The sequence below is a fragment of the Calliopsis andreniformis genome, unplaced genomic scaffold, assembly GCF_051401765.1.
Source record: "Calliopsis andreniformis isolate RMS-2024a unplaced genomic scaffold, iyCalAndr_principal scaffold0035, whole genome shotgun sequence".
NCBI lineage: Eukaryota > Metazoa > Arthropoda > Insecta > Hymenoptera > Andrenidae > Calliopsis > Calliopsis andreniformis.
Genome location: NW_027480444.1, coordinates 3878009 through 3886729, shown reverse-complemented (window position 1 = coordinate 3886729; position 8721 = coordinate 3878009).

Genomic DNA, 8721 nt, shown 5'->3' with positions numbered 1-8721 from the left:
ATTGAGGATTGAAGATTGGGAACTGAGGATTGAGGATTGAACATTGAGGACTGAGTGTTGAGTGTTGAGTGATGAGAATTGATGTTTGTGGATAGAGGTTTGAAGATTGCAGATTGAGTATTGAGTATTGAAAACTTTGAATTGAGGATATTCTATTGAGGATTGAGGATTGACAACAGATTGTTGAGGACTGAGGTCTGAAGATTGAGGATTCAGGATTTTGGATTCAGAATTGAGGTTTGAGGACTAAGGATTGAGGATTGAAGATTGAGTATTGAGGATTGAGGATTGAGGATTGAAGATAGAGTATTGACGATTGAGGATGGGGGCTGACGGTTCAGGATTGAGGTTTGAGGACTGAGGACTGAGGATAGAGCATTGTGAAATGAGGATTGAGGATTGAGGATTGAAGATTGAGTATTGGGGATTGAGGATCGAAGAATGAGGATTGAGGATTGAGGTTTGAGGATTGAGGATTGAAGATTGAGTATTGAGGATTGAAGACTGACGATTGAGGATTGAGGATTGAGGACTGAGGATTGAGGATTGAGGATTGAAGATTGAGGATTGGGTATTGAGGATTGAAGAATGAGGATTGAGGATTCAGGATAGAGGATTGAGTGTTAGAAGATTGAAGATTGAGTACTGAGGATAGAAGACTGACGATTGAGGATTGAGGATTGAGTGTTGAAGATTGAGGACTGATGATTGAGGAATGAAGATTGAGGATTGATGATTGAGGACTGAGGATTGAGTGTTGAGTGATGAGAATTGATGTTTGTGGATAGAGGTTTGAAGATTGCAGATTGAGTATTGACTATTGAAAACTTTGAATTGAGGATATTCTATTGAGGATTGAGGATTGACAACAGATTGTTGAGGACTGAGGTCTGAAGATTGAGGATTCAGGATTGAGGATTCAGAATTGAGGTTTGAGGACAAAGGATTGAGGACTGAAGATTGAGTATTGAGGATTGAGGATTGAGGCTTGAAGATTGAGTATTGAGGATTCAGGATGGGGGCTGACGGTTGAGGATTGAGGTTTGAGGACTGAGGACTGAGGATAGAGCATTGAGAAATGAGGATTGAGGATTGATGATTGAAGATTGAGTATTGGGTATTGAGGATTGAAGAATGAGGATTGAGGATTGAGGTTTGAGGATTGAGGATTGAAGATTGAGTATTGAGGATTGAAGACTGACGATTGAGGATTGAGGATTGAGGACTGAGGATTGAGGATTGAAGATTGATGATTGAGGATTGGGTATTGAGGATTGAAGAATGAGGATTGAGGATTGAGGATTGAGGATTGAGTGTTGAGGATTGAAGATTGAGTATTGAGGATAGAAGACTGACGATTGAGGATTGAGGATTGAGTATTGAAGATTAAGGATTGATGATTGAGGAATGAGGATTGAGGATTGAGGATTGAGGATCGAGTATTGAAGATTGAGGATTGATGATTTAGGACTGAGGATTGAGGATTGGGGATAGAGGATTGAGGATTGAGGTTTGAGGACTGAGGCCTGAGGATTGTGGATTGAGGATTCAGTATTGAGGATGAGGGCTGAGGGTTGAGGATTGAGGTTTGAGGACTGAGGACTGAGGATTGAGGATTGAGAATTGAGGATTGAGGATTGAGGATTGAAGATTGAGGATTGGGTATTGAGGATTGAAGAATGAGGATTGAGGATTGAGGATTGAGGATTGAGGAATGAAAATTGAGGGTTGAGGGTTGAGGATTGAGGATTGAAGAATGACTATTGACGATTGAAGATTGAGGATTGAGGATTGAGTATTGAGGACTGAAGATTGACGATGGAGGATTGAGGATTGAGGATTGAAGATTGAGTATTGAGGATTGGAGATTGAGGATTGAGGATTGATCATTGAGGACTGAGGATTGAGGACTGAGGATTGAGGATTGAGAATTGAGAACTGATAATGAGGACTGAGGGTTGAGGATTGAGGATAGAGGATTGAGGATTGAGGATTGAGTATTGAAGATTGAGGATTGATGACTGAGTATTGAGGATTGAGGACTGAAAATTGATTATTAAGGATTGAAGATTGAGGATTGAGGATTGAGGATTGAGAATTGAGAACTGAGGATGAGGACTGAGGGTTGTGGATTGAGGTTTGAGGAATGAGGATTGAGGATTGAGGATTGAGTATTGAAGATTGAGTATTGATGACTGAGGATTGACGATTGAGGATTGAGGATTGAGGATTGAGGATTGAGGATTGAAAATTGAGTATCGGGGACTCAAGAATAAGGATTGAGGATTGTGGATTGAGGACGGAGGATGAGGGCTGAGGGTTGAGGATTGAGGTTTGAGTATTGAATCCTGAGAATTCAGGATATTCTATTGAGTGTTGAGAACTGAGGATTGATGGTTGAGTATTGAGGATTGAAGATTGAGGATTGAGGAATGAGTATTGAAGGTTTAGGATTGATGATTGAGGATTGAGGATTGGGGATTGAGGATTGAGTATTGAGTATTGAAGATTGAGGATTGATGATTGAGGATTGAGGATTGAGGACTGAGGATTGAGGATTGAGGATTGAGGATTGAGGATTGAAGATTGAGGATTGGGGATTGAGGAGTGACGATTGAGGATTGAGGATTGAGGATTGAGAGTTGACGATTGATGATTCAAGATCGAGTATTGAGGATTGTAGAATGAGGATTGAGGATTGAGGAATGAGGATTGATGATTGAGGATTGAAGATTTAGTATTTAGGATTGAAGATAGAGGATTGAGAATTGAGGATTGAGGATTGAGGATTGAAGATTGAGGATTGGGTAGTGAGGATTGAAGAATGAGGAATGAGGATTGAGGAGTGAGGATTGAGTGTTGAGGATTGAAGATTGAGTATTGAGGATGGAAGACGGACGATTGAGGATTGAGGATTGAGGATTGAGGATCGAGGTTTGAGGATTGAAGATTTAGTATTGAGGACTGAAGGTAGAGTATTGAGAATTGAGGATTGAGGATTGAGGATTGAAGATTGTGTATTGGGTATTGAGGATTCAAGAATGAGGATTGACGATTGAGGATTGAGGATTGAGGATAGAAGATTGAGTATTGAGGATTGAAGGCTGACGATTGAGTATTGAGAATTGAGGACTGAGGATTGAGGATTGAGGATTGAGGGTTGAGAATTGATGATTGAGGATTGAAGATTGAGTATTGAGGATTGAAGGTTAAGGATTGAGGATTGAGGATTGAGGATTGACGATGAGGGCTGAGGGTTGAGGATTGAGGTTTGAGGACTCAGGACTGAGGATTGAGGATTGGGAATTGGGGATTGAGGATTGAGGATTGAAGATTGAGGATTGGGTATTGAGGATTGAAGAATGAGGGTTGAGGATTGAGGATTGAGGATTGAGGATTGAGGATTGAAGATTCAGGTTTGGGTACTGAGGATTGAAGAATGAGGATTGAGGATTGAGGATTGAGGATTGATGATTGAAGATTGAGTATTGAGGATTGAAGATTGACGATTGAGGATTGAGGATTGAGGATTGAGGATTGAACGTTGAGGACTGAGTGTTGAGGGTTGAGTGATGAGTATTGATGTTTGTGGATAGAGGTTTGAAGATTGCAGTTTGAGTATTGAGTATTGAAAGCTGTGAATTGAGGTTATTCTATTGAGGATTGAAGATTGACAATTGATTGTTGAGGACTGAGGGCCGAAGATTGAGGACTCAGGATTGAGGATTCAGAATTGAGGTTTGAGGGCTGACGATTGTGGATTGAGGATTGAGGATTGAAGATTCAGTATTGAGGATTGAAGATTGGGAATTGAGGATTGAGGATTGAACATTGAGGACTGAGTGTTGAGTGTTGAGTGATGAGAATTGATGTTTGTGGATAGAGGTTTGAAGATTGCAGATTGAGTATTGAGTATTGAAAACTTTGAATTGAGGATATTCTATTGAGGATTGAGGATTGACAACAGATTGTTGAGGACTGAGGTCTGAAGATTGAGGATTCAGGATTTTGGATTCAGAATTGAGGTTTGAGGACTAAGGATTGAGGATTGAAGATTGAGTATTGAGGATTGAGCATTGAGGATTGAAGATTGAGTATTGAGGATTGAGGATGGGGGCTGACGGTTCAGGATTGAGGTTTGAGGACTGAGGACTGAGGATAGAGCATTGAGAAATGAGGATTGAGGATTGAGAATTGAGGATTGAGGATTGAGGATTGAAGATTGAGGATTGGGTATTGAGGATTGAAGAATGAGGATTGACGATTGAGGATTGAGGATTGAGGATTGAGGAATGAAAATTGAGGGTTGAGGGTTGAGGATTGAGGATTGAAGAATGAGTATTGACGATTGAAGATTGAGGATTGAGGATTGAGTATTGAGGACTGAAGATTGACGATTGAGGATTGAGGATTGAGGATTGAAGATTGAGTATTGAGGATTGAAGATTGAGGATTGAGGATTGATCATTGAGGACTGAGGATTGAGGACTGAGGATTGAGGATTGTGAAATGAGAACTGATAATGAGGACTGAGTGTTGAGGATTGAGGGTACAGGATTGAGGATTGAGGATTGAGTATTGAAGATTGAGGATTGATGACTGAGTATTGAGGATTGAGGATTGAAAATTGATTATTAAGGATTGAAGATTGAGGATTGAGGATTGAGGATTGAGAATTGAGAATTGAGGATGAGGACTGAGGGTTGTGGATTGAGGATTGGGGATTGAGGATTGAGGATTGAGGTTTGAGGACTGAGGACTGAGGATTGTGGACTGAGGATTGAGGATTGAAGATTCAGTATTGAGGATTGAAGATTGGGAATTCAGGATTGAGGATTGAACATTGAGGACTGAGTGTTGAGTGTTGAGTGATGAGAATTGATGTTTGTGGATAGAGGTTTGAAGATTGCAGATTGAGTATTGAGTATTGAAAACTTTGAATTGAGGATATTCTATTGAGGATTGAGGATTCACAACAGATTGTTGAGGACTGGGGGCCGAAGATTGAGGATTCAGGATTGAGGATTCAGAATTGAGGTTTGAGGACGGAGGATTGAGGATTGAAGATTGGGTATTGAGGATTGAAGATTGAGGATCGAGAATTGAGGATTCAGTATTGAGGATGAGGGCTGAGGGTTGAGTATTGAGGTTTGAGGACTGAGGACTGAGGATTGAGGGTTGAGAATTGAGGATTGAGGATTAAGGATTGAAGACTGAGGATTGGGTATTGAGGATTGGAGAATGAGAATTGAGGATTTAGGATTGAGGATTGAGTGTTGAGGTTTGAAGATTGAGCATTGAGGGTTGAAGACTGACGATTGAGGATTGAGGATTAAGGATTGAGGATTGAGGATTGAGGATTGAAGATTCAGGTTTGGGTACTGAGGATTGAAGAATGAGGATTCAGGATTGAGGATTCAGAATTGAGGTTTGAGGACTGAGGATTGAGGATTGAAGATTGAGTATTGAGGATTGAAGATTGATGATTGAGAATTGAGGATTCAGTATTGAGGATGAGGGCTGAGGGTTGAGGATTGAGGTTTGAGGACTGAGGACTGAGGATTGAGGACTGAGAATTGAGGATTGAGGATTGAGGATTGAAGATTGAGGATTGGGTATTGAGGATTGAAGAATGAGATTTGAGGATTGAGGATTGAGGATTGAGGAATGAGAATTGAGGGTTGAGGGTTGAGTATTGAGGACTGAAGAATGAATATTGACGATTGAAGATTGAGGATTGAGGATTGAGTATTGATGACTGAGGATTGACGATTGAGGATTGAGGATTGAGGATTGAGGATTGAAAATTGAGTATCGGGGACTCAAGAATAAGGATTGAGGATTGTGGGTTGAGGACGGAGGATGAGGGCTGAGGGTTGAGGATTGAGGTTTGAGTATTGAATCCTGAGAATTCAGGATATTCTATTGAGTGTTGAGAACTGAGGATTGATGGTTGAGTATTGAGGATTGAAGATTGAGGATTGAGGAATGAGTATTGAAGGTTTAGGATTGATGATTGAGGATTGAGGATTGGGGATTGAGGATTGAGTATTGAGTATTGAAGATTGAGGATTGATGATTGAGGATTGAGGATTGAGGACTGAGGATTGAGGATTGAGGATTGAGGATTGAGGATTGAAGATTGAGGATTGGGGATTGAGGAGTGACGATTGAGGATTGAGGATTGAGGATTGAGAGTTGACGATTGATAATTCAAGATCGAGTATTGAGGATTGTAGAATGAGGATTGAGGATTGAGGAATGAGGATTGATGATTGAGGATTCAAGATTTAGTATTTAGGATTGAAGATAGAGGATTGAGAATTGAGGATTGAGGATTGAGGATTGAAGATTGAGGATTGGGTAGTGAGGATTGAAGAATGAGGAATGAGGATTGAGGAGTGAGGATTGAGTGTTGAGGATTGAAGATTGAGTATTGAGGATGGAAGACGGACGATTGAGGATTGAGGATTGAGGATTGAGGATCGAGGTTTGAGGATTGAAGATTTAGTATTGAGGACTGAAGGTAGAGTATTGAGAATTGAGGATTGAGGATTGAGGATTGAAGATTGTGTATTGGGTATTGAGGATTCAAGTATGAGGATTGAGGATTGAGGATTGAGGATTGAGGATAGAAGATTGAGTATTGAGGATTGAAGACTGACGATTGAGTATTGAGAATTGAGGACTGAGGATTGAGGATTGAGGATTGAGGGTTGAGAATTGATGATTGAGGATTGAAGATTGAGTATTGAGGATTGAAGGTTAAGGATTGAGGATTGAGGATTGAGGATTGACGATGAGGGCTGAGGGTTGAGGATTGAGGTTTGAGGACTCAGGACTGAGGATTGAGGATTGGGAATTGGGGATTGAGGATTGAGGATTGAAGATTGAGGATTGGGTATTGAGGATTGAAGAATGAGGGTTGAGGATTGAGGATTGAGGATTGAGGATTGAGGATTGAAGATTCAGGTTTGGGTACTGAGGATTGAAGAATGAGGATTGAGGATTGAGGATTGAGGATTGAGGATTGAAGATTGAGTATTGAGGATTGAAGATTGACGATTGAGGATTGAGGATTGAGGATTGAGGATTGAACGTTGAGGACTGAGTGTTGAGGGTTGAGTGATGAGTATTGATGTTTGTGGATAGAGGTTTGAAGATTGCAGTTTGAGTATTGAGTATTGAAAGCTGTGAATTGAGGTTATTCTATTGAGGATTGAAGATTGACAATTGATTGTTGAGGACTGAGGTCTGAGGATTGAGGATTCAGGATTTTGGATTCAGAATTGAGGTTTGAGGACTAAGGATTGAGGATTGAATATTGAGTATTGAGGATTGAGGATTGAGGATTGAAGATTGAGGATTGAGGATTGAGGATGGGGGCTGACGGTTCAGGATTGAGGTTTGAGGACTGAGGACTGAGGATAGAGCATTGAGAAATGAGGATTGAGGATTGAGGATTGAAGATTGAGTATTGGGTATTGAGGATCGAAGAATGAGGATTGAGGATTGAGGTTTGAGGATTGAGGATTGAAGATTGAGTATTGAGGATTGAAGACTGACGATTGAGGATTGAGGATTGAGGACTGAGGATTGAGGATTGAGGATTGAAGATTGAGGATTGGGTATTGAGGAATGAAGAATGAGGATTGAGGATTGAGGATAGAGGATTGAGTGTTGAGGATTGAAGATTGAGTATTGAGGATAGAAGACTGACGATTGAGGATTGAGGATTGAGTGTTGAAGATTGAGGATTGATGATTGAGGAATGAGGATTGAGGATTGAGGATTGAGGATTGAGTATTGAAGATTGAGGATTGATGATTGAGGACTGAGGATTGAGTGTTGAGTGATGAGAATTGATGTTTGTGGATAGAGGTTTGAAGATTGCAGATTGAGTATTGACAACTGAAAACCTTGAATTGGGGATATTCTATTGAGGATTGAGGATTGAAAACAGATTGTTGAGGACCGAGGTCTGAAGATTGACGATTCAGGATTGAGGATTCAGAATTGAGGTTTGAGGACTAAGGATTGAGGATTGAAGATTGAGCATTGAGAAATGAGGATTGAGGATTGATGATTGAAGATTGAGTATTGAGGATTGAAGACTGACGATTGAGGATTGAGGATTGAGGATTGATCATTGAGGACTGAGGATTGAGGACTGAGGATTGAGGATTGAGGATTGAGAACTGATAAAGAGGACTGAGGGTTGAGGATTGAGAATTGAGAACTCATAATGAGGACTGAGGGTGGAGGATTGAGGATAGAGGATTGAGGATTGAGGATTGAGTATTGAAGATTGAGGATTGATGACTGAGTATTGAGGATTGAGGATTGAAAATTGATTATTAAGGATTGAAGATTGAGGATTGAGGATTGAGGATTGAGAATTGAGAATTGAGGATGAGGACTGAGGGTTGTGGATTCAGGTTTGAGGATTGAGGATTGAGGATTGAGGATTGAGGATTGAGGATTGAGGATTCCGGATTGAAGATTGAGTATTGATGACTGAGTATTGAGGATTGAAGACTGACGATTGAGGATAGAGGATTGAGGACTGAGGATTGAGGATTGAAGATTGATGATTGAGGATTGGGTATTGAGGATTGAAGAATGAGGATTGAGGATTGAGGATTGAGGATTGAGTGTTGAGGATTGAAGATTGAGTATTGAGGATAGAAGACTGACGATTGAGGATTGAGGATTGAGTAT